Consider the following 27,997-nt stretch of genomic DNA (forward strand, 5'->3'; position numbering starts at 1 on the left):
AAAAAAAAAGTCAGGCCCAATTACCTTTTAATAATTTCCTGTTTAAAAATTATAAATAATAAAAATAAATAAATTAATTAATAAAATAATAACAATAATAAAATAAATACATAAAAATAATTAAATAATTATACAAATAAATAAATAAATGCATAAATGGGTGTCATGGTGGAGCAGTGGGTAGCACGATCGCTTCACAACAAGAAGGTCACTGGTTCAAGCCCCGGCTGGGCCAGTTGGCATTTCTGTGTGGAGTTTGCATGTTCTCCCCGTGTTCACATGGGTTTCCTCCGAGTGCTTCGGTTTCCCCCACAGTCCAAAGACATGCGGTACAGGTGAACTGAACAAGCTAAATTGGCCATAGTGTAAGAGTGTGAATGCAAGAGTGTATTGGTGTTTCCCAATGTTGGGTTGCGGCTGGAGGTCCACTGCGTAAAACAGTTGCTGGATAAGTTGATGGTTCATTCCGCTGTGGCGACCCCTGATAAATAAAGGGACTAAAACAAAAAGAAAATGAAATAAATTTAAAAAATTAAAATAAAACAAAAAAATAAAATAAACACATTTTTAAAATTAAAAATAAATAAATAAATAAAAATAAATAAATAAAAACAAACAAACAATCAAAATATTAAATCAAGAAAAAAATTAAAATAAAAATGAATAACATTTTTGGGTGAACCATCTCCTATTAAGCGCATCAGTTAACTCACCTCAACCAAATAAAATAAAAATATGTTGTTGTTGTGTTTTTAATCTAGTCCCAAATCGTTCCCATTGCCAAAAATCTGCAAATAATATGTTTAGAGCATCTGCTCGTTGGAGCATCTGGGACAGAAAGTGAGTCATATCTGCAGCGTTAGCCGTTTCACGTCATGAGCGATGTTCGCGTGTTTAGCGTCTTACCTTTAATTGAGCTCTTTAGCCAGGCTTTGGCTGCCTGCCATTATACACACTATAAAACACGGTTTCACTGAAAAACAAACACATGGAATACAATATGCTGTCTGTCAAGAACAAGTTTCAGATTCATTCAATCCTCAACCTGTTTGCCATTTCAGAGCAAGGCATGTGAAGATTCCGTGTCTTCTCCCACGGTATTATTTGTTACTCTGACACATCTTCATAACATGATTATCGAACAAACCCAAAATACCAGGTGAGCCTTTGATGAGGATGGTTTACTTAATTAAAAAGGAACAGGTTACAACATCACGCTCCCTCCCCTTTTTGTTGTTTAATAAAAGTGCGAGCTGCGTGCCAAATTTCTCTCCACTGAAGTGGTTTTGAAGGTGCTGAATTGAGAAAGAAGCATAGTGACAGAATTACTGCCGCCACCTGTGACCTGGCTGACAATGCCTAAAGCTACGGTACACACAACTGTCTCCCCTCCAGGGTTCAGAGTGAAGTCAGTTGAGCCTTTTTGAGAGATTGCTTCATGTATGCTAAAACAGTGGTCTGAATTACAGACTTTGAGCAGATTTAACCCAACAAACCCACACCCAACCCAGTATAATGATCTTAAATTAAACCAGCAACTACAAACATCTGAGAATCATACAACGCAAATCATTTTCGACAAACATCAATTTCTCGACAACAGCTAAACCCTTGTCTACACAAGTTTACAAAAGAATCAAATTACTCGTGCTAACATTGCGGCTCACCTGCTTTTGTTTGGCTCTAATCTAGCAGATCCTACTTTAGCACTTGTATCCTGTTCAACAGGATGCTGAAGCCACTGACAAAGCAAGGAGTGATTTATGACGATTATTTTCTCATGTCGTAAGGCATGAATTGCTGTTAGAGGATGTGTGATATATGTACAAAGGTACATGTACATTCTTTCAGGAGAGTAGTGGATACATTTGGTCTTAAAAAACAGGTATTAGGATTAGCGCAGAGTAAAGAGTGCCCCTTTATGGTGAAAAACACTGCTGACTTAAAAATTTGAAAATAATGAATTCTAGAGGTGCATGATATGGATATGAATTATCAGCTATTGGCAATTATATTTATGAAATTTATACAGCTATACCTATGTTATACAGCTATATCTATGTTATACAGATCTATCTATCTATCTATCTATCTATCTATCTATCTATCTATCTATCTATCTATCTATCTATCTATCTATCTATCTATCTATCTATCTATCTATAATAATAATAAAATGTAAATATAAAATCTTTTCTAATCATTTTTTATAATTTTTAACTATACATTTTAATATTTTGGTTTACTAGTAACACTGAAAAAGATTGATTGATTGATTGATTGATTGATTGATTGATTGATTGATTGATTGATTGAATTATTTTAAACTATGCAGTTTTAATGCCATCATGCTATATACAATGTTTATTTTTTATTAAATAGTCATTTGTTTATTACAAATTATTTATTTGTGACTAATTATGCATTGGAAAATGAAATAAAATAAAATGAACAACAACAAATAAAATAACATAACAACAAATAAATTAAAATGCAAAATAAAATAAAATAAAACAAAAATGAAATCAAAATAAAATAACATAAGAATGAAAATAAATAAAAATTAAATTAAATAAACTAAAACTAAAATAAAATTAATAAAAATGAAATAAAATAAACATTTCATTAAAATTAAAATTAAATAAAAACTAAATGAAAATTGAAATAAAAATAAAATAAAAATGAAATGAAATAAAATAAAAATGAAAATAAAATAAAATTAATTAAATTAAATTAAATTAACTAAAAATAATAATAATAAATAAATAAGATAAAATAAAACTAAATAAAACTAAATAAAACTAAATATGTGCAAAAGCAAAACCTGGAAGTGGATTAGCAAAAAGTACACATGAAGTGGGTGTCTCCCTGTGGCACCCTTGTCCCATGGTCTGCTCCTGTGGGCACTGGCCATCCACCCCACACATCATTCATGCCTCAAATACAGCACACGCAGCTAACAGTACCCCATGAGATGCGGGAGTACATTGTCTGATCGCTGTTCACAACACTGAACAGATACAAATGGTTTATCCATGTAGCTCGGTGGACCCCGGTACCTCCCTCGGTCTCTCTGGCATTCACCTGACAGGGCTGAGCGACAGGCGTGCAAATCTGCAGAGGCTAGATTTAATGCTCTAAAAAGCACAAGGCCACCGCTACCATCATACCTTTAATCAGAGAGAACGAGAGAGGAAGAGGGGCCAGGGTTATGCCCAAATCTCAGACTAGAGGAGCGACATGAACAACAGATGCTCTGACAAACCAAAACAGGAACAAGGAGTCAACACAAGGGAATCACACACACACTCTCAGCTGTGATTGGACAGCCGACATCCTCTGGGCCACACTCATGTCGCACAGCCGGTAAAAGGCAAGTTCAGTTCGGTTCAGGTCTCTGATGCTCTTTGAAAATAAAAAGACTCTATTGTTGAGGCACAAACTGGCTCTGGGAAGTTATCGCAAAAGGAGAAATTACTATGCAGGCATGTGCCACTAGCAAACATTAGCAAAAAAAAAAAATTAGTTAATTTTACTATAAAAAGTAAAACAACTAATTGCTTTTTACAGTGCAGTGAGACAGCAAATATAATGGCAGATTAACAGTTAATGGATGACATTACAAATGAGATTTTATTTTTTAAATTTATGTCTATTGAGAATAAAAGTTTTAAATAGTGCATGCTCAATTAAACAATTTTCACATTTAAATATAAATTCACAATCCCTGAATTCTCTAAAATCCCCCAAAGACTCCAATAATTCCATAACTCTTTAATATGTGAACCTGGATTCCAAAACCTAAAGTAATAGATGTAAGGTTTCAGAAATTGATATTTATACATGGATTTAGCTGAATATGTAATCTTTTTGTTTTGTTATGACAATAGGACAATATAGAGATATTTATAAAACAGTTATGTCTGGTTATTGAATCTGATTGGCTGATAGCCGTGCAATATTCTGCAAATAACAGCACTTGTCCAGCCTCTTCACCCTTCACCCTTGTGTATTAATCTGCCCACATACAGCAACAAGCAGAGGACACTCTACAGTTTGACGAATATTGCAGCTGTTGGGCAATATAATGTAGTTTGCAGGCTTTTTTAAGTGATAATGTAGTTGTTTAGATTGCATCCATGGAGTTTATTTATAAGGATGGTGCCTATTTTAAAGTAGTTATAATTTCTGAGAGACAGCGTAGCCATTAGCCTTTCATTGAGCAGAGCAAAGACAGTTGATGTTGTTTATCCACAAGATGGTGACAGAGACCGCATAATAATCACTTAAAAGAGAAAAACAGCGTAATTTCTAACTACAGCTGATCAAATCATCATGAAACAGGTAAGTGATATTCTAACTCTCTTTTGTATGTTGTAGTGCTGTATTTAAACCATAGTAATTGCAGTGCATTGAGTGTGAGATGGGACATATCACATGAATGTATGCATTTTGTGTTGTCCACTTTTTGTATAACCCTGATTTACTCTTTGGTTGGCCATCTGTTTATCTGTTTGTTTCTATTGCGTCACCCGTTTTTGTTCCTGCAGACTAGTTCAGTAAAAAGAAAGAAAGAAGAAATGCCCGCATGTGTTTAGCATTGTTCTTTATGGCAAATACAACAGTAATCTGGTAGTTTTTGCGTTGCTTTGGCTTTTTTGGGGATAATTATTGTGATATCCCGATTGCAGAGAAATACTGGGAAATACTGAGAAATCTCTGTAGACTGATGGCATTTCATGTCACGTTCAGCCTTATAATCTTAAAATGTGTGCAAAATGAGATGTTTTGTCACCACTTTAGACATTACGCTATAGAATCATTCAAACACTAGCTCTAAAGTGACATTGATGAAGTAGTAACAGCTTCCGCTGTTCTGATGTCAGCTACAGATGTGAACAAACAGCGGAACATAGATGTTTAGGCATTTGTTCTTGTTGCTAGTTCTTGTGTGCACCCGCACACACACACACACACACACACACACACAACGTGCGCAAGACAGCACAGCTGGAGTCACTCCCTTCAGATTCAACAGTCATTATCGCGTTCATCAAATTTGCTTAAACTAAGCCTTCTTACGTATGGCTGTATTTCACAAGTATTCTGACCCAGCAATGTGAAGCAGACGTTTTACAAAAGTTGCGTTTAAGGGGAAAACACAACAGAATGAGCTGTCTTTGACAGCTCGTGACATCATCTGAGTTTCACTGGGTACCTTTACCAATACTTCGCTTTTAATATAATTAAGATAATACTATTATTAAGAGTCTACCATGTAAACAGTGATTTTTGATTACCTTAAAGGACCACCGAGTCACGAAATGCAAAGGTTTTTCTTTCCGTTCGGCATGTGGTATCAAATTCCATTAAAACAAAAGTCAGAAGATTAAAAATGAAACATACGAAATTAGATGAATTGATAAAATTATAGATTAATTGTTTTACAGTGAAACTTTCCTTCTTAAAGTACTTTCTTGGTCTTGTCCATATTTTTTGCACGTTAAACACGTCGGCCACAACAGCAAAAAAAAACTGCAACTGAGGTAATTGCGTTTATTTTTTTAATGCTTTAAATATTTCAAATTAATCGCATGCATTAACGCACTAATTTTGACAGCATTAATTTAAAGATTTACAGCATCTTCATCAGACATGCAGCTTACAATTGATTTTTGCAATACAGTAATAATAAATAATTTGGACTCATACACTAAATTCTGGCTATTCCCACAATTATGGTTTTGCAACATAAGACATAAGATTTTGTGATCCATGGTTACATATTTTTTTAAACAAAACTTAAGACAAAAATTATAAATGCTTATTTGCAATACTGTACATTCTAATGTTTTGATGAGCCATAAAAAAGCTTAATTTATCTGGGTCCGAGGGAAATTAATATATTTGTCATCAAACAGGATAAAAGACAAAATACAAAGCGGATAAACAAGTCAGATTTAAATACTATTCCATTATTTCTGAATCTATTACAGTAAATTGTTTTTTAATTTTATCTCCACTGTATAGAGTATATTAAGAGTGGTGTTGCTAATAACAAGGTTTCTGAATTTTACACATAAGGCAGCATTTAATCCTTACACTTATTATACCGTACTTAGAGTCAAAACTGACTGTGGTAAGTTCTTGTAAGTGTAATCCAATTAACAGCTTGTAAACTGAGAAACTAGTTAGCAGGAACATCACACCATTGCTACTACATTTAGTCAGTGTGTTTTAAACATCTTGGGATAATTAATGTGCTGTGTTTTCACTGTTATGGAATTCAAAACTGCTTTTGTGAGTGTAATTCACAGCCTACACACACTGGAGAACAAACTCAACAAGCTATCGCTCTCCAATTTTGTCTTGAACTTCCAACCCACATATTTCGAACTACCTACATAAAGTGGTGAAACCCTTTGAGTAACAACCTGAATGTGAAATACAATACTGCAGAGGAAAAGTGCGGCAAATAAAGAAAGTGTTCACAAACATGGAGGAGGAGTAGAACACAGAAGAAAGGAGAGAGAACACATGTGGAATAAAGGGCTGAAATGAGAAATACGGAAGTGAAACAAGAAGGGAAGAGAAGACAGGCACTGAAGAGGCGTTTCCGCTCTAGTCCTCCGGCGTTAGTATGTTAATGCTGCCAGCTTCCTCTGCTTATCCTACACAGGATCTTGCTAAGGCATTTCGCCTTTAGCAGAGCCTGGCATGAACCTGGCACCAGCATCACCTCACCACCCCATAATGTACGCACACACACATCAGTAGCTCTTTAGTTATTCATAAGGTGGCATGTGTGCCATCTTGACACACAGTGCATGCCACATGTCTAGTCATTCGCTTGTGTGTGTTTGATGGTTGCACAATAAGATGCACTTACTGAATCTCATGTTATAATTATTTTCATTTGAATTGGACAGCATGGCATCATACTCTCTCTCTCAGCTGTTTAAAGGGACACTTTTAATAAAAACTGACACAACAGCTTGAAAACACGTGTAAAACTGCAGTGACTCTGCCGTGACCTTCACTTTAAGAAATGAAGAAAAAATAAAACCTGTGGTGTGGTGAAGCTAGTATCACTACATGGCCTGAGAGACCTCTCAGCCAATCATATGTGAGAACAAGAGTGGCTTCATGGCCAATCTTACATTAGTATCAGAACAAGCTGTTGTATAAAAGAAAATACTTTGTATTATGCCGAGTTCAGACTGCATGATTTTAGCCCGGATTTTGAATTGCCAACAGGTTTTGAGAAATCGCAGAGAAATCCCTAAAATCACAGGCAAATTGGTGCTCAATCCTGTGAGTAACAATCACACAGTGTGAAATACCAAAGACGCGATCTGAGATAATCGCCGATGAGTCGCTGACACCTGTCAGATATTTGGCATGCTAAATATTTGGAGCTGTTGGCGTTTCAAATCATGCCGTGTGAAAAGAGAGAGCAGCATCTTCTAGTGTAGGTCTCTGCAGGCCAGCGGAAGGTTGGGGGAGAAGTTAAAAGTGCTTATTTTTAAACCCAAGACCCAAGATAAGGAGGAAAAACTAGTGGAAATTCGGCAGCAGAACCTGTTGGGTCGAAAAAATCTAAAGTTTGAGAGATATTGCTAATTTCCTTCAAAAGCCATACATTTTCTACCTCACTAAAGGCTTCTGTCTCATGATATAGTTATTATATATTACAAGATATACTACATATATACTATATACTACACTAAATATATATTACAAGACTTTGCATTGTTTTCATGCCACTTCTCACGAGAGTTTGGTTGCGAGATGTAGTTTGTGGACAGAGACAACATTGTCGGCGATTCTTAAAGTCATGCAGTGTGAACCCTCCTGTCGCCGATCCGTGTATACACAGCACCGACAGAACGCTACCCCAGATAGTCATGCATTGTGAAAACATCTGTGATGTGACTACTTTGAACATAATGCAGTCTGAACTCGGCATTAGTGTCTAAACATGTTGAGTCATTAGTCAAACAAGCTATTTACCTAACGACATTCTTCAATATTTTCTTTTGCCAATTTGGCAGATCACACAAACTGATCGAACTGAGAAAAGTTTATATAAATTACCACCAGGCACCAGGGCAGGAAAATAGCAGTGCTTGAAGCTAAGATGCCACAAAAAATGAACAAAAATGATCCTCAAATTTAAATAAAGCTCAAATAATATGCATTTTAACGCTTCATTTACACTACTGTAATTGTAGTAATCGAAGATTTGAAAAAGAGTGACAACATTTTTACACCTGTGCACATTGCTTCAGATGCAGCATCTCTATTAGTATTTATTTGCAGCACTGAGCATTATAACCAATCAAACATTTCTGCTGAGCAGCAGCCAATCAGAGACATTGGACCTTTTGTTGAGTGTTCATGGGTAGTGACAGAATTCTGTGTACTTGTACATTTTCTTATAACTGACACAATGGAATCTCAAACTAATATATTATCATTATTTTACTTCAGTTAGTATTATATCACATTTTTGTACCACCTGAACAAAACTTACATCATGAACTGACATGTTTACTTTTTGTAGCTAGCTAGACATGCTGTTCCTTTGTTTATGTTGTCAGTCGCATACTAGATAACCTTAGGGGTTGCATGCAAAACAAAAATTGTGATCTGAGAATTGAACTCACACACCTCTGGACATCAATTGAACATTAGAACATGTTTTCATTTGCTTTCTTTGGAAGTGTCTTTTCTTTCTTTAGAAGTACATTGCTTCTGAGTGTTGGATCTCTGCCTTTGGCACTGGGTTTAGATTGGTGTGCGAAACACATGTAGCTGGCACTATTAAAATATCTTCCTATCACTGAGAAGCAGTGTCAAGTCACAATGCCAAACCTAACAAACACAAACAGCTTCATAATGTGCAGCAGAGTGTGTGCCATTATTTTGTACAGATAGTATAAACATAAACAGAATTTACAACATACCAAATGAAGACACAGACAGAGACCCTGAGCTTTCCCCTCAAACAAACATGTCCACCAGGAGAGGATCGCATTGTCTAAGCTGCAGCTAAAGCTGGATGCCTTATTCATTGTTTTTAATTGCTCTGTTGATCAGTGGTTTTCAACAAAACTCTAATAATCATCCCACAATAGATCTGTTACAGTTTCTGACAAGCTGAATAAAATACAGAGCAGCACCTTGGGAGATTCAACTGAAGCTTATGAAAGAGAGAAGACAGGAACATTTTGATGCCAAAATTTTGATGTCCTATGATTAAGCAATTTGGAATAAAAGAGCTCTGAATCTTTGGTTGTGAGTCGGTAATCAACAACAGATCATGTTTCTGTCTATAGAATATTAATATATAATCAATCAATAAAATATTTTGAATTTATTTGTATTTCTAAATGTAATTTCATATCAGAAAGCTTAATTTTGAAGCCATTGCTCTAGCTAGGTGTCATAAAAAGCTTCAAAAATCATTCTTTTATTCACTTGACTTTGGCGAAGCCTCTATTTCAGAGGTCACCACAGCGGAATGAACCGCCAACTATTCCAGCATATGTTTTAAGCAGCGGATGCCCTACGCGCCACAACCCAGTACTGGGAAACACTCATACACACACACTAGTATGGACGCATGTCTTTTGACTGTGGGGGAAACCAGAGCACTTGGGAGAAAACCTATGTGAACACAAGGAGAATATGCAAACGCCACACAGAAATGTCAACTGGCCCAGCTGGGACTCGAACCACTGTCCTTCTTTCTGTGAGGCAACAGTGCGAACCACTGAGCCATCATGCAAACTTTAGAAAACATTCTTATTTATTTATTTAATTTTTATGCTTACATATTTAAACTTTAAATTATCTAACTAATATTATTATGTAAAAAACTGTGCTGCATAATATTTTTACACAGACCATCAGTTTTTTAGGATTTTTTGTTTTTTTGCTTAGTTTTTGTATAGCACATTTAAAAACAACACATGATGGCCAACATGCTTTCCAATAATAGTTTAGAAAAGAAAATGAGCTACTATTTTTGATGAATAAAATGTTAAGTTTAAAAGAAACAGCATACTTTATGTAAATAAAAATATTTTGTACCACTATTTTGTACCAAGCGTCTGAATGCTTTTACAGTGTCACTGATAACAATATGAATAAATTATTAAACATGTAAAAAGAAAGAAAGAAAGAAAGAAAGAAAGAAAGAAAGAAAGAAAGAAAGAAAGAAAGAAAGAAAAAGAATTGTTTGACATTGCTTCTGCTGAACGTATCTGTAATACATGTAGCTGCCACTTTTCTTTAAATGTTATCAGTTAACATTTAAAGAACAAAGCAAGCCACAACTAAGATTGAACATGGGTAAACACATAATGGAAGAAAAAAATTAGAATGAAACGTTTCGGTTTATATGAAAAAAAAGCCCTATGATTAAGCAATATGAAATAAAAGAGCTCTGAATATCTGTGATCATGAGTTTGTGATCAACAGCTTTGTGTACAATAGTTCTTGTTTCTGTCAGTTAATGCTGAATCACCTACACAAGTATATTTCTAAAATAGGTTTGGGGAAAAATAAGCTTAATATTGTGATTTTTTTTTTTTTTTGTATTTCTATTTTTAGAAATGTTATTTAATATAACAAAGTTGAATTTTGGAGCCTTTGCTCTCACAAGATGCTTCAGAAAACATTATATTTCTATTTAAGAAACGTTTACAAATATTATTATGTAAAACCGGTATGTAGTTTTGTTTTGTTTAGCACATTACGAAACAACACATGATGACCAAAGTGCTTTCTAATAATGGCTTAGGAAATATTATAGGCTACTGTTTTGATGAAAAAAAAAAATGTTAAGCTCTAAACATAGAAATGTTTAGAGCTTAACATATTTAAATAATATTTTGAAACATTGTAAATGCTTTTACAGCATCACTGAAAAGAGGATGAACCATGTAAAAGTAAAACAGCACAGAAAAGGAGGAAAAAAGAAAGAAAGAAAGAGATAAAGAAAGAAAGAAAGAAAGAAAGAAAGAAAGAAAGAAAGAAAGAAAGAAAGAAAGAAAAAAAGAAAGAAAGAAAGAAAGAAAAAGAAAGAAAGAAAAATAAATAATTGTTTGACATTTTTGCTGCTAAGTGTATCTGTTATAGTTTGTACTTTAAGTCAGTTAACTTCTAAAAAAGAAAGCAAAAGATAACTAAAATCTAACATGAGTGAACACTGACGTATAATGGAAAAATGAGAATGGCACTTTTCGGTCTATATGTAAAAAATAAAAACTCAACATCAAAACACCTTTCCACAATGTGCATTACAGAAAAGCCAAGCCATTGCTGTATGTTTTGCAGAGCCTTATGAAATTTTAAACAGCCAATCAGGTGGCATTTATTCTCTTTAATCTCCTGGAGGCAGCCAATGGGGAAAGAGCCTTGGGTGAGCCAGGCCCAGCGGGGGTCCCGCCTGCGGCTGCTAACACTCCCTGTGCTAAACTAAACACTAAAACACTCCAATTTATGCTTATCTCCATCCAAAACTTTCAGCTTCAACTTTCTGTTTTGCTTTCGCACGGCTCCTAAAGAGGAATCCAAAAAGACTTGCTTTATTAATGCGGTGAAGCTGTTGTATAGCATTTCATGTAGGACCAAAGTTGATTTAATCATCAAAATCCAACAGTTTTCAAACCTCAATTTGATACTCATCTAACAAAGAATTTTTGCTTAGTGGCAAGTAGAACATCATTATTTCTTATTATATATAACAGCCATGAGAAATACAGGCCAAACATGAAGACCACAGACACTTTCAACTGCTCTTCCTTACCCATATCTAGACTGAATTTGAAAATACGTATTGATAAAATAAAATAAAATAAAATAAAATAAAATGGTGAGCACTGTTGCCTGGGTCAGTTGGCAATTCTGTATGGAGTTTGCATGTTCGCCTCGTGTTTGCGTAGGTTTCCTTCGGGTTCTCCGGTTTCCCCCACAAGAACAAAGACATATGCCATAGGTGATATGGGTAGGCTAAATTGTCCATTGTGTGTGTGTGAATGAGTGTGAATGGGTGTTTCCCAGTGATGGGTTATTCATAAATGAATGAATAAAATAAACTAAATACATTCGTATCAAAACAAATTTAGTAGATCAACAAAAACAAGTAAAAAACTACTACATATAATTAATTACAAATAGTATTACTTGATAGTTCAATCGCACTAATTGAGTATGTAATGCATTTGATCAAGACCAAGTATTAAACACTACCCACAAACTGTATAAATTACATTACTGCCTTAAAAATGAAAGTCATACAGGTTTTGAACAGCAGAGAGAATAAATTATGATATTATCATACTATTATACCTGTAAAGAACCTCATTTAATTAATCTAAATGATATTTCATCAGAATTAAAGTATTCTGATGTAGTCTAGCAATGTTAGCCTACAGCTATTTTTGGACTGCAAGTAAAATATGCATTTCTGAACCAACATGTTCTGTTGGTCTTAGAAACAATATTCTTGGCAAACAGTTACAACTTAAACTTCTACCACTCAAATCTAACCAGTTAAAGCAATATTGTTCCAAATCCAACAAGGATGTTGACTGAGGAAACATGTCCTATTGGATAAATATGAGAGAAGAATGTAGACCTTTAGACTAGATGAGGTCTAGTAACACAACCAGACAAACACACAGACAAGCATCATTTACTATGTGTGGGGTTCACCACTTATGGATGCAGTTGAGGATGAAGATAAAAATAATAATATAAGCTGAATCGGCTTCTGTTATTGACTGCCATGTGGATTGTAAAGACTTCACAGTGCACAACATAAAAATTTGCTAATTTTACAATTTTATGTTTTGATTTATTTTATGGATCTGTTGTCAGTCACAGTAGGACTGAATGGCTGAAATTTGTGTTCAAGGTTTAGGAGTGTATCTATTTTTACTATATTACATAAGCTGTCAATCATTTAGAACAGAACAAGATGTAATCATATTATGTCAAGCAAATGAGTAAAAGCACTGTAAAAGTAAAAAGTATGATTGAAAGTGAAATACAATACATTTAAGATGGTTTTAGTGATCATGTGGTATTCATATAAAGTTGCAATATGCAAACATATGTTGTAATTCCTACAGTGTTCACCTTATTTGGATGTAGACACCCTCAAATTAAGGCTGACAGTCTGCAGTTAAAGCACACATTGCTAGTTTAATTTCAAATCCACTGTGCTGGTGTATAGAGCCAAATATTGTGTTGATGTTCCAATATTTATGGACCTGACTGTATATGAATAATTTGCATTTTGAATGTTGGACATTGTAAAATATACAGTAAAACCAAAAATTACTTGGACGCCAGATATCATTTTTAACTATGTGCAGGACACCATAGATCCCTTTTGAAAGTAACAATAGCAAAATAAAATAAACTGTGACATTATATCCAAAAGATCTTCCTGCATGGGACTGAAACTCAACAAGAACTAAAGAAGCTGCTGCAGACAGTTTGGGAAAATATTGACAGCATCAGAAAGACTGAGACTGAGGTCGAACTAAGAATGTACTGGTAGTTGAGTAAATATTGTCCTCCTGACAGTTGTCTGAAACATTTTTGTTTGATTGTAACCCAATACATACTGATATTGCCAATATCAACTGGTTCTGACTCAGTTTAACTGCAAAGAACTGAGCTCTTGTCATTTTTAATACCATTTTCTAAACTTTAGTTGTGAATTGTAGGGACTTTGCAGAGACTTTCAAAGACTATTATTTTTATAATGACCAAAGAGTATTTTCTATCCCTAAACACAGTAATATCTAAAACCTACCTCTTAATAAAAATTGTTAGCATTTTCACAGTTTTAGATATATTATTTTTAGAACATAATTTATTCATTTTAATAATTTTAACGCCAGTCTCCACAATGTCAAACATCTCATGCTTCTCTATAATTCTGTGAGCATTTTGTCCTCACACAGTAGCATAAGCAGCAGACACATCCACGTGTACATACACACATGCACACATATACACATGCACGCACAAACACACAAACACACATACAGCTATCTCTATTAAAATTTTCCATTGACATTAAAATGTTCGTACTATACAGATTGTATATTCTATTCCCTTACCCATAAAATAACCCCTAACAGGAAACAATCAGATTTTGAACAATGAATTAAGATTTAAAATACTTGATTCTGAGCCATTTTTCTCATGGGGACCGAAAAAAATCCCCAAATGGTCTAAATGTTCTGCTATTGCTATAATTGTGGGGGCATTTGGTCCCCACAACATAAGGAATACAAGGTATAACACAGACACACATACAGACAGACTAACACACGTCCGTTGTTCAATCTAAACAAAGATCAATAGCAGCTCATATGTAGTCAATAAGAATGATCTCACTCTGGTCTTCATTAGTAAAACACTCTGAATAGCAAAGACATCCCTAATCAATCCGCCATCATCAGTCAGAGCCACGGGTTAAACACTGATAAACTCTCACTAAATTACTCTTGTACTCCATTGTCCCTTTTCACTTTATATCTATCATCATTTCCTATTTCCACACCCCCTGTAGTTTGTCTTTCTCTCTGGTTTGTTCAATTTGCATTCAGTTCTAATTAGTCTGATGCCTCTTCCCTTCCGAAAAGCTGTGTGTGAGCGGGTAAATATGTGATGCTGACAGTTTGACAAGGCCCTTAGCTGCACAGCGGAGTGTGTAACAACAATCATTAGTGAACACCTAAAGCTCAGGAGCCCATTAAACCAGAGGAGTTAGATTTGCACAGAGCCACAGATTCATCTGCAAGCTTTCACTTTACACACATACGCTACAACAAAACAAAACAAAACAAAACAAAACAAAACAAAACAAAACAAAACAAAACAAAACAAAACAAAACAAAACAAAACAAAACAAAACAAAACAAAAAACAAAACAAAAAAATAAAAATACAGGTCCCACTTTATATTAAGTGGCCTTAACTAATAACTACTTACACAGGAATTTATAGTTTGTTACAATCTACTTATTGTGTAAATACATGTATTTACTATGTACTTATGCTTGATTAAACACCCGTATGTAATTACATCTGTAATTAACTTTTGTAATTACATTTGTAAATACAATGTTGACCATCCCTTACACCTTAACCCACTCTTAAACCTACCCATACCACCAAACCACCAAACTATATATATATATATATGTGTGTGTGTGTGTGTGTGTGTGTGTGTGTGTGTGTTAGTAAATAAAAGAGTTATAATTAATTGAGGAAAAAAAAGAGCAAGAATAGAACACAATAGAATAGAACACAAAACAAATAAAAAAACAAACAAACCAAAACAAAAACAAAAAACAAAACCAAACATATAGGCCAAAAAATGTAAAAATAATAACAAAAACCTACATGCATGCACGCACGCACACACAAAACGATAGCTAAACAAGCAAACAAAAACACTATAAAACGTATGGGCGAAGCAGTGCCGCAGTAGGTAGTGCTGTCGCCTCACAGCAAGACGGTCGCTGGGTCGAGCCTCGGCTCAGTTGGCGTTTCTGTGTATAGTTTGCATGTTCTGCCTGCGTGGGTTTCCTCTGGGTGCTCCGGTTTCCCCCACAGTCCAAAGACATGCAGCACAGGTGAATTGGGTAAGCCAAATTGTCCATAGTGTATGAGTGTGTGTGTGTGTGTGAATGTGTATGTGGATGTTTCCCTGAGATGGGTTGCGGCTGGAAGGGCATCCGCTTTGTAAAAACTTGCTAGATAAGTTGGTGGTTCATTCCGCTGTGGCGACCCTGGATTAATAAAGGGACTAAGCCAACAAGAAAATGAATGAATGAATGCATACAACATAAGACTAAAGATTTATTGATCAAACAAAACTCTAATGATTCCCTATATGACTGTATTTGATCAATGGCTACTTGCTAGTTCAATAAGTAAAAGTAATTGATCAATTTAGAACAAAAGCAAAAACAAAACAGCAAGAACTGAAAACAAAACAAATAAAAAAAAATAAAGGTTGTGTTGTGACTGCATTAAACAAAACAAAATAAAACACAAATTATTCCGTATGTGACTGGATTTGATCAATAGCTACTTGTTAGTTCAATAAAAAAGTAATTGATCAATTAAGAAGAAAAAACAAAAAAAAAAACCAAAACAAAAACAGTATCTCAATAGCTGCAGAAATTAGCCACACAGTGTATTGTGTAACAACAATCATTACTGAACACCAGAGAAACAGGACTTACAAACAACCACAATATCGCCTGCAAGCTTAATGCATACACTTTACCTAGACTGCTCACATTGCTAAGCATCCAAAACACACACACACACACACGTATATGCAGAGGGAAGTCAATATCTGTGATTTCCCTTGTCAGCGCAGTGGCAGGCGGCCTTAAAGAGACATCAATCTGTGATGTCAGCACTTATCTAATGAAGCCTTTCAGATCGATGGGCACGCTGCCCGCTACACCCCAACACAGCAGATGGATGCATTCTCTAATGAATGAACAGACGTAACCATTCCATCTCAATGCTCAATGATATCATCTTAATGACGGAGGGAGAGCTGCTGTTTTATGTGTTAATTATTATAACTGTACTGATCAGCTAATGAGTGTGTGTGAGTGTGTGCGAGTGTGTTTGTAAATAAAGTCGTGTGTTGCAGTGGCATACGCTGTCTTTCCACATCATTAGGCTCGGTGGGCAAACACACGCACACACACGCGCACACACAAGAGGGCCATTTATGTGTCCATAGGCATCTGTGCATGATGATAGGCAGCCTAACATTAAATTAATGGAGAGTGGACTGTGCAGGCTTCACCTCTCACACACAAATACACACAGACACACACAAACACAAACACACACACACACGCCTAATCAGACACTACGCTATGAGATACACTGCGCTGGTGATGTAACGGGCTGATTTACTGGCAAAGCTGCAAGCTGGTAAAAATGCTGGGATAAAAGAAAGGATATAACTGAAAGACATAACGTGCTTAGAACAGTGCTTACAAAGATTTGGAAATTTAATAAATAAATAAATAAATAAATAAACAAACAAACAAACAAAAAAAAAACAAATAGCACAACCACATAAAATTTTGCATTAAATAAGCAAATAATATAATTTTATGAGTAATAAAAATAATACAAAAACATAAACACCGATATAAATATTAATATTAACATTTGGAGAGTTCAGATGCAAAACCCTCTAAATCCATTTAGTGATAAGGTTATTATTGAGTTAATGAAATAGGTTTTTTTCAAAAATGTCACTTTAAACAATTCTTTGGTTTTTAAGAAGGTAGAAGCTAAATCCACTTGACCTTTTTTTTTGTTGCAAAAACCTCTAAATCCACCTACTGGGATAAGACAGAGTAATTAGTTGAAAATCACTAAAGATGCAATTAGAAATTATTTTACAAAACATAAAACACATTACACAAAACCACATAAAATTATAAGTATATAAATCTGTCAAGTAAGCGGCGGTTCATTCCTCTGTGATAAACCAGGGAAAAATCAGAAGGAAAATAAAGTAATGAAATCTGTAAAGGAAGTGCATTAATCTTATTGTTATTATTGTTATAGTTTATTTATTTATTTTTATATATTTGTTTAATAATATAATATAATATAATATACTGTAATATAATATAATATAATATAATATAATATAATATAATATAATATAATATAATATAATATAATATAATATAATATAATATAATATAATATAATATAATATAATATAATATAATAAGCAAACTCAGTGGCGCAGTAGGTAGTGCTGTCGCCTCGCAGCAAGAAGGTTGATGAGTCGCTGATTTGAACCTCGGCTCAGTTGGCATTTCTGTGTGGAGTTTGCATGTTCTCCCTGCGTTCACGTGGGTTTCCTCCAGGTGCTTCGGTTTCCCTCACAGTCCATAACATTAAAATTGACATTAATTAAATCTTAACAATCTGTTGTCATTTCTGATATTTGGGATTTGGATTTAATGTAAGTAAAACATTGTAAACTAAGCTTGTTAGATTTGAATAATGTAGTGTTAAAACACTGAGAAACATCAACATCTGTGCATTGTCCATTAATATGAAAAGTTTATCTAATGTATAGATATTATTAAGTAATATAAATAATGTATAGTTTTATACATTTTATTTATCTTTTAAAAATAGCTTAAATAAGCAAATAAAACAAAAAGGCCTACTGGGAAAAAAGGTGATGCCTCTGAGACAATTTTAGAAGCTGTCATTCATTCATTCTCACCATACTTAAGGTCTTAGCGTGTTTATCCTCATAGCATTCACGTGGGATAAAAGAAAGGCATCTTAAATCTGTCTTCATGAAATGCAAATGTCATTTAATGTATAGTAAATCAGACTCATTCAAAGTAGCGACACTGCATGTTACACTTCCGACTGTACATTTTTTTTTTTTTTTTTTTTTTGAGGTGGTGTTTAGCGTCTTTTGCCAACAAACTGTTATTTCTGAATGAGCTGAACTTGGAATTAAGATGATTTGAAGCAAATCCATTTGTTGAACAAGTACTACGTGCCTAAAGCACTTACTCAATGTCATTAGCTCAATTTTGGCAGAAGTTGCTTTTAGCGGATTTTGCATCTGAGCTCTTCATTTATAAAGTAAAAACCTTAACAAGATATATATTACACTATTCATAAATAATATATAATTTAATAATCAAAATAAAAATGTATACTATTCCTCTTATATGAAAAATAACAATATAGCTTAACACATTTTTATATTATATTATATTATATTATATTATATTATATTATATTATATTATATTATATTATATTATATTATATTATATTACATTACAAAAACAAATATATAAAAATAAATAAAAAACTATAACAATAATACCAATAATAACAATTTCTGTAAATATATATGAATTAATAGAATCAGATATGTTGAACAATATCCTAAACAATAACATACATAAAATAATAATAAAATCAAATAACAAAATAAAATATATAGTTTTATCTAAATATAAAATTAAATTAAATTAAATTAAATTAAATTAAATTAAATTAAATTAAATTAAATTCATAAAAAATATAATTTTTACATTAGGCCATTGGCAGAAACCTTAATTATTACATTATTACACGGAACATGATGATGATGATGATTATGATGATGATGATATTATTATAATTATTATTATTATTATTATTATTATTTTTTTTACTATTAAATGCAGCAATTACCAAATTTTCATGAAGGCTAAATTTTTAAGATTTTATTTTTTTAAGTTTATAAGAAGATTAGCCACACACACTCTCACATAAGCTGTTGTTTCATTGGGTTTATCATTAAGAGGCACAGGCAGAAAATTCTCCAGATCAGTCACTGTGCACACAGCTGTTCCCCAACTTTACACAGGACTATAATGGATGACACACTCATACACACACTTCTGTCAAAAGTTCATAAAGTCAATTTGAAAATGACTTGAATAATGACGCTAGTGGAAAATCTGCAACATCAAAAAGAATTGTCAGACCAATAAAAACTACAAATGATGGCGTCGGTAGTCAATATATAATTTACCTCCAAATCTCTTTAGTCAGTCTGTTAGAAGTGGATAGTTTGCCCTAAATTGAAAATGTACTCACCATTTACTCATCCTCATGTTTTTTTTTTTTCCTAAACCATTAGGAGTTTCTAGTAACAGGTAACCCTTGACTTCCTTATTAGGAGAAAAAAAACAAAGGAAGTCAATAGATATCGAAAATAATAATCTAAATATCTTTTTTTGTGATAAAAAATATGAATGAACAAACAATTTAATGAACGATTGAACAGACAAATGAATGAACGAATGTATGAATGAAAATGTGTTTGTAGTACAGGAATATTCAAATTTTTGAAGTGTTGTTTTCTCCTGTGTATATATATATATACGTACGTTACGTACATACTGTATACATATATAAGTACATACTGTATACATTACAAGTATATATTCTGCAGTGTAATAATTACAGCCACACACATCCGTTCTCCTACACACACAAGAACTGTTCAATTTACCATGACACAAATCCTTTGCGTTCAGATTGGTCACACCAGGCCAATTACAGTCATCAAGAGGACAGCAGCTTATCGACAGTCCTCGTGTCCGAATGGTGATTTCACTCACTAGTCTGCATGTCTTTACATCCAGCATTGATTAGCCTGCTGTAGCAGTTTCTGTTAATATTGCTCACCCACACTAAATCTATACGAGACCTGTGTGTGTGGGTAGGTGTGTGTGTGTGTGTGTGTGTGTGTGCGCATGTTTTCATGAAGAAAAATGCAATCTGGTCATTGTTTAAAGCAAGACGATACAGGTGAATAGGATACAATTAGCTAATAGTCATCACTATATTTCCATCACTGAGTGAATGCATTAAGAATAAAATATATTTACAAATATATTTACATATGAAAAAAAGGATTGAAATGTTAAAAAAAATATTATTTTAATTTTATAATATAAAAAAAAAACACTGCCTCCATGCCTTATTCAGATTGGGGGCTTTTTTCAGTCTATTCATGACAATTTGCATTATTATAATGTTATTATTATTAGCAGTATTGTTTATTACATGCATAGTTATATTTGATTTATTTAAGTTTATTTAAGTTGAGATTTGTCCTCCTGTCATGTTTTGGAGACGTATGCATTACCATATGAGGTACAAGAATAGGACATGTGTTTGTTTATATCTCAGTTTTTTATAACACATTGTATTATTGTACATTTATTCATTTGCTGGAAATTAGAACTGAATTCAGAAATAGTTTTGAAACAAATCTTTGCGTATAACAAATGAAATTAAATATGTAGGCTAATGGATGTGTTCAGTCGAGCGTACAAGTAAAGGAGTAAAGTAAAGAGTAAAAGTAAAGTACAGTTTTTCCACTTACAAAGTCCGCCACGTAAATAGTAAAAGCGCCATGGTGCATTGCAACTGACTCTTAAAGGGAATGGAAGATGAGATGCTGATTTGTTTAATGCATGTCATGCTCAAAACACACCTTTAATTCATTACAAGAATAAACAAAACCCTGTTAGACCATGCACCGGGGCGCAGAGCAAATTTTTCCATCCTTGAAATAGCCAAAATGGATTCGGAGACGCCCTTTATGCTTTTTCACCATGCGCTTTAGACTTTGTGCCTAGATCATTAAGGTAGAGACCATATTTGTAAAAATAATTGTAGAACAACAAATGTACATAAACAGGCAAATTATGTATAGAGATAAAAAAATCCTTCAGAATAAAAGTGTCAATAAACATGTGAATTTTGGTATTTGTTAGTCTGGCTGAAATTGATTTACTGGTCAAAGTAAAAGAAAAAAAACATTATTTAGCTTGCATATTCAGACACAAATTAGTAAAATTCAACAAAAAACACTTAAATCTGTATTTTCAATGTGCTTAAATTAGACTAAAAATATTATTTTGAGTTTCATTGAAAAAAAAAAAAAACATCATCATTGCCTGAAGTGTCTCATCTTAAAGCTAGTTCATTAAGGCTTTGAGGACTACCGGATATGTGTAAGCTGATTTTGGATCTAAAAAAGTAAAACAAGCCATATCAGAGAAGGTCTGTTGTTGTCTAGACAAAATCCCCTATTTTGCTCAGATATTGGAAAAGACTCGGAGCAGCACTTGATATCTGAAAGAGGAAGATGGACCCCCCTGATGAGAGCGAGCGTGTCATCTGATGAGATTTCTCTCAGCAGGATATCAGGGGTCAGAGAAGTGCGTAACACCCTCACAAACACTGAGATTTGCTCTAATACCACACATAACGCAACGCACACACACACACACACACACACACACACACACACACACACGCACACACCATGATATCAGAAAGCTCACCTGCTCTGTGTGTTGAGATGAAGGTCTAAAGGCAATCTATACAGTATTTTGACAACATATGTTGTGAAAAACGACCATCTGACCTCTTTGTGAACTACAGGTTTCTATACACACTAAAACAAGAATTGACAACAGGAACAAGTGCAGGTTTTAGAAGATCAAGATAGAGTGTGACTAAAACAATAACTCAAGACAAGCAATACAGACGATCTGCACCTGCAGAATGGGATGCAAGCAGGCCTACATCAAGTTAAACAGCAAAAGTACTATTAAAATCACAAGAGAAAAAAAATATTGTATATATTTAGGAATATTTTAAGTAAATAAAAAAGCAAAAATAAAAAAAAGAAAAGATAATAACAAAAACATTTAAAAAATGCATCTGAAAGTGCATCCGCCATATAAAACATATCCCAGAGTAATTGACAAATGATTCACCCATATAAATCAGGGACTAAGCCGAAGGATAGTAAATTAGTGAGTGGGTAAAAACATAGAAAAATAAAGAAAGCTTTGGTTTTAAGACTTGTGCAGTGTTTTTATTATTTATTTAGATTTTACTTTACTATTTGCATTGTTGGCAATTGCATTGTCTTTTTTTACCATGGGGTAGACTATAATAGAAGAAAACACCTACAATTACTTTTTTTGTAATTACATATAAAACTCCCTAATAAACAGTGTTGGGGAGAGTTACTTTTAAAAGTAATGCACTACAGTATTGAGTTACTCTCCCCAAAAAGTAACTAGTTGGATTACTTAGTTACTTTTTATGGTCAGTAATGTGTTACATTACTTTTGCATTACTTTTTCTGACCTGTATGAGGCTTGATCTCTTCAGAAGTTGCAGGTTTTTTTTTCTTTTTTTAAAGTAAACGTCATCTTCATAGAACTTCCTGACCCCAGAGCTATACATGCCATATATACAGATTAATGAAAGTTTAAAGATTAAAAATGCGTTTGATACTTTTGAACTTTTTGTCTTATTAAAAAGTAAAACCACTGACCATTCAGATTTTTCTTCCATGAGAATATTTTCATCACAGAAATGTAGGGCTCTGCCATCTTCCCTGATGTGTGCTCCTTTATTCTCTACTTGTGTGCCGAGTCCAATGTGATTATGTTCATTTTAATTCAGCAATTTATTTTTTTAAAGTCAAATTAACTAAACTAAACAAAAACAACTTGCATTACATTTTTTTAAAAATTAACTGTTATTAAATGTTATTATTCATTTGTTAAAAGTAATGCGTTACTTTACTCATTACTTTAAAAAGTAATATTATAAAGTAACTTGCATTACTTGAAATGCGTTACCCAATAAATCAATTTTTACTTTAAAATCAAATCAAATTTGCTGACTTAAATGTAATCGACTAGTTATGGCTAGTAGCTCACTGTATATATTAGTATATAAAACAAAAATTTAGCTTAAAACCAGCAAACGTTCCCCTAGAGTTCCTGTATGATTCCTGTTCTGGAAATAGTCCCTGTAGGTTCTTTTTAGAGTGACCAGAACCTTCCAAGAACATTCATTAATTTTTTGGCTTAGTCCCTTTATTAATCAGGGGTCGCCACAGCGGAATGAACCGGCAACTTATCCAGCATATGTTTTACGCAGTATATGTTTTACGTAGTGGGTCGCTCTGCAACCCAGTACTGGGAAACACCCATACACTTTTGCATTCACGAACACGGGCAGAACATGCAAACTCCATACAGAAATGTCAACTGACCCTGCCGGGACTTGAACCAGTGACCTTCTTGCAGTGAGGTGATTGTGCTACCCACTGCGCCCCCGTAATGCCCTTCCAAAAACATTAGTTTTTTTTTTTTTTTTTTTTTTAACTGAAAAGAGAAACTTCTCCCAAACTTGTGGGAATGTTTTGTTTAAAAAAATCCAGACAAATCAACAGAGAGAAAAAAAATCAAACTAGTTGTCGAACACTTGAACTAACATGCTGGGAACTAAACACATTATTGGCTGTACTGTGGCTTAATTGCTTTAAATTATGAATACCATTAAATAGTACTGGGTTCAAAGTAGATTCCCCAACATTAAACCTTTACCATACAACAGCATAGTATGCCGTCATTCAAAAAACTAGCATGCTAGCCAAACCCCAAAAGACTACAATAAATAACAGATGTAAGTAACAAGAGGTAGAAATAAGGAAGAAGAGACTCTAGATTCACCTTAAAGCATCAGAGAGTGAGACCTATGAGCTTCCATCGCCCACTGTGTGCCATTTCTTTATTTAATAATCGCCAATGACTCAGGCAGGCAGTTGTGTGGGCAGCCTGTGGTACAGAGAGGACCCACGGGGGCCGCTAGTGTGGCACTGAGTGGTCTTGTGAAATAAGTACAGGCAGGAAGGAGGAGGTCTATTGGCCCAGAGTGATGGCTCGCATGTTGCTTATCGAAGCTCAATAAATCTACACCCGATGTGCGAGATATGAGAACGCTGATCTCATCTCCTCCAAACGGAACACACACACACACACACACACACATCCCTCAGATTTACCCAGGGACGGAGAGGTTATTTAGCTGAATAAAACAAAAAAGAGAGGGAGAGAAAGAAAAATAAGCAGTGGCTTGTGAAGTTAAAATAAGGTATATATTAAAGAGAAAGAGAGAGAGAGAGACTGATAATACATATATATGGGGAGTAAACAGAGACGCTCACAGACTCTTAGCAACAAAGAAGCTCTAGAGAAAGATGACGCAATAAACTACCAAATAAAATCTTCTCTCTTTCTCTCTCGCTCGATTTCTCTCTCTGAAAACACCTCGCAATAGCATTTACTTGCTAAATTATGGGGGATTCAGCACTTTTGAGGATTGTTGGGGAAGGTGGGGTCACCGCATCTAAAACACACAGAAGACAGGCAGGAAATGAGGTGTGTTTTGAGAAACATCAGAAGATAGCACGGCTAACAGTCAGCGGTCATGGAGGCACACTTAACGCGCTAAGAGAGGCTAGCAATGGGACCGAGGCGCTATATGCCTGAGATATGGCTGTATGTTCAATAAGTCCCAAGGCTTACTCTGTGCACTGGGGTTTTCAGGTGTTAGCCATATGCTAACAGCTAATATGAGATCTAATCATTGGAGTTCAGACCCCGAGCGTGAGCGTCAATCCCAGCCTAATGCCACCTTATTGCTGTGAGCCTGTTGTGTTTGCCCTGAGCTTGATCCTGAGCGCCGCTCACACCGGCTCGCTCTTCTCAGCCGGCCGGCCGGCCTATCCTCATTGCACAGGTACCGGGGACCGAGAATGAGCGGTGTGACCCCTCGGGGTCTGCTGTTGGTGATGAATAGGCTCATTGGCTAACACAGGCAGATTACCCCCTTAACAGGGTCTGTTAGAGACGAGTGATGGAGGGATGAAAGGAGGAGTGATAAATGACAGATTTATCTTTCTCTTCCAGCAGAGACGCCACCGCGGCAGGAGCAATAAAGCGACCGGAGAGAGAGATGACGGAGACAATTATGTCAAGCCCAGCTGTCAATCATGCGGATGAGAGAAATAGTGTGTGCATGTTGATGTGCGGCCCTGGCAGGGGGCTCGTAGCAGGGCGACAGGCGGGCATAATACTCTCATCACTCTTCCTCTGCTTGTCATGGCGTCAGAAGTGGCCCTGGGCGCTGCTGCGACCGCCGCTTGAGCCTCCAATCTCCCAGAAATATTCCTAAACTGCAATTTTTCATATTTCCCTGTATGCATAAAGAGATGAAAGATTACCCCATCGTTTGTATTGTCTCTCTGAGGTGATGCTCCGATATTAGTTTATCCACTGCACCTAGGATTGCTTCCCTAAGCAAGACAGATCGGCACGGGGAAGGAGGGCAATATTCAGCCAAACATATTCAGCTCATCTTTTATACGCTGCATTTTTCGAACAGACACAGGTATGAAACGGCTGTCTAAACAAGACCGCTATGAAAGCTAAATGGAAGGAGTGAGATGGAGGGAAAAAGAAAAGAAAAAAAACAGAAATGGCTTCTTTTTGAGAATCCTAATTGTGAGGCAATTTCTGCAGTTTTCCCCCAACAATCTGTCGCATAAAGTAGGTAAGCAATCTTCATATTAATTCCTGCTGTAGTTATCAAACTGAAATGAAAATGCAAATTAAAGCAAACTGATTTTCAGAATCAATTTGAAGGAGGAAAAAAACAAATACGTTTCCAAATAAAAGGATCCAGATATTTGTGCTCTGTGCCATCCCAGACTCTTCTGTGCTAGAAGAGGAGGATGAGGAAAGAAAGAGAACGAGGGAGTTTTTGGGTCAAAGAACGTGTTGCAATTGTTCTCCACCCAGCCAAGTGTAAAACTCATTAAACAATGCATAATGCCTTTAATCAAATCAATGGCGAATGCAACTCCAAACTGATGGCTCCTATCAAAACTTACACAAAGCATAGAGAATTTCTCATTTATTTATAAAACATCAACTAAGATGGAGGAATTATCTCCAAAATGAGCTTAATTATGCTTTAGCGTTGGGATCGATATCGCAGTGGAGAAAGAAAACAAAGCACAAAGGTGAAAGAGACGAAGGGAAAAGGTGATGGAGTTCTGCGGTCTCTCAAGGCTGACAGGAGTTCATGCAGGATTTGCTGTAACTAATTATTAATGGGACCGAACAGATGATGTGGTAATAGGTATAGGGCTAAACGCATTTTGTGGCCACTCATCCTCATCTTCCAAATGAGAGAGCAGCCGCCACAAAACAACTCAACTGAAAAGATCACTTATGGAGAAGATTTCCAGATGAAAACCATAATCGCATCGCTACAGTTTGACATCTCACCATTTAAATCAACAACTCAATCCTACACTAGGTCCTTTTTCAGAAGTCAGAAAGTTATTTCAATAGTTTAGACCCTTTAACGAAGTGTTTAGGCATGTCTGAAACTAATTACAATTTCAAGGTTTTTTAAAATCTCAATCACCTTGAGAACCCCGTCTCAAAAAAGTTTTTAACTTTATTTATGCAATGCATTAAGGTTTATTACAACATAAGCATATTATTATTCTAACATGTAGTACAATGTATTATTAATATTAATTATAATAATACTAATACATTTTTTTTGTAATGTGCTTTTCTAAAGCTTAAAGTTCTACAAGGCAAAACAACAATAAAACAGTAAAAACAATAGGAAGGAGAGTATAACAATAAGTAAGATAACAATAGATCACACGTTGAAAACACTAATGAAGAGGTGAGTCTTAAGAAGCCTCTTAAAACAGTTCAGAGACACGACATTTCTAATGGTAATGGGTAATTCATTCCCTGATTTGGACACATGGTATAAAAAGCCCTACTACACATGGTGTTAAGTCTGCAGCGTTTTATTGTTATTATTTATTTAATTAATACTAATATTATGGGTATTGTTGTTATTTTTACTACAAATGACTAACTAACTAACTAACTAACTAACTAACTAACTAACTAACTAACTAACTAACTAAACAAATAAATAAATAAATAAATAAGTAGTGGGGTAAGAAAAATGAATACTTCATTACTTATTATTGTGTTTAACGCTGCTTCACAGCAAGAGGGTCGCTGGTTTGAACCTTGGCTGGGTCAGTTGGCATTTCTGTGTGAAGTTTACATGTTCCCCCCTTGTTTGGGTTTCCTCTGGATGCTTCCTCCACAGTCCAAAGACATGCAGAATGAATTGGATAAGCTAAATTGTCCGTAGTGTATGTGTGTGAATGAGAGTGTATGGGCTGCGTAAAACTTTGCTGGAAAAGTTGGCACATCATAGCGCTTTGGCAACCCTGATTAATAAAGGCACTAAGTCGAAAAGAAATAGAATGAATGAATGAATTAGATATACTTCAAATAATATGCTAAAATATGCTAAAATAAAATAAAATATTATAAAAATGTAATAAAAATAAAATGAATAAAATAAAAAAAATAAATGAAAAAATAATAAAATAAAATAAAATTTAATAAATTAAAATTAAAAACAAAAATTATTAAAAAAATGTAAAAA

General features: G+C 34.6%; 1 protein-coding gene and 1 long non-coding RNA gene across 3 annotated transcripts in view; one reads left to right on the top strand and one right to left on the bottom strand.

Annotated features, from left to right (window-relative positions):
* The window catches only part of LOC141375396 (uncharacterized), a 170,364-nt gene extending 152,843 nt beyond the window's left edge, over positions 1–17,521 (top strand). Inside the window, exon 8 of the long non-coding RNA XR_015495948.1 lies at positions 17,434–17,521. This is a non-coding gene — a long non-coding RNA (uncharacterized LOC141375396). The remainder of the gene's footprint in view (positions 1–17,433) is intronic.
* fto (FTO alpha-ketoglutarate dependent dioxygenase) overlaps positions 1–27,997 on the bottom strand; it is a 231,498-nt gene that overhangs the window by 26,040 nt on the left and 177,461 nt on the right. The gene's annotated exons all lie outside the window — the stretch shown is intronic.

The sequence above is a fragment of the Danio rerio genome, chromosome 7 (assembly GCF_052040795.2).
Source record: "Danio rerio strain M-AB ecotype USA chromosome 7, GRCz13ab, whole genome shotgun sequence".
NCBI classification, from domain to species: domain Eukaryota; kingdom Metazoa; phylum Chordata; class Actinopteri; order Cypriniformes; family Danionidae; genus Danio; species Danio rerio.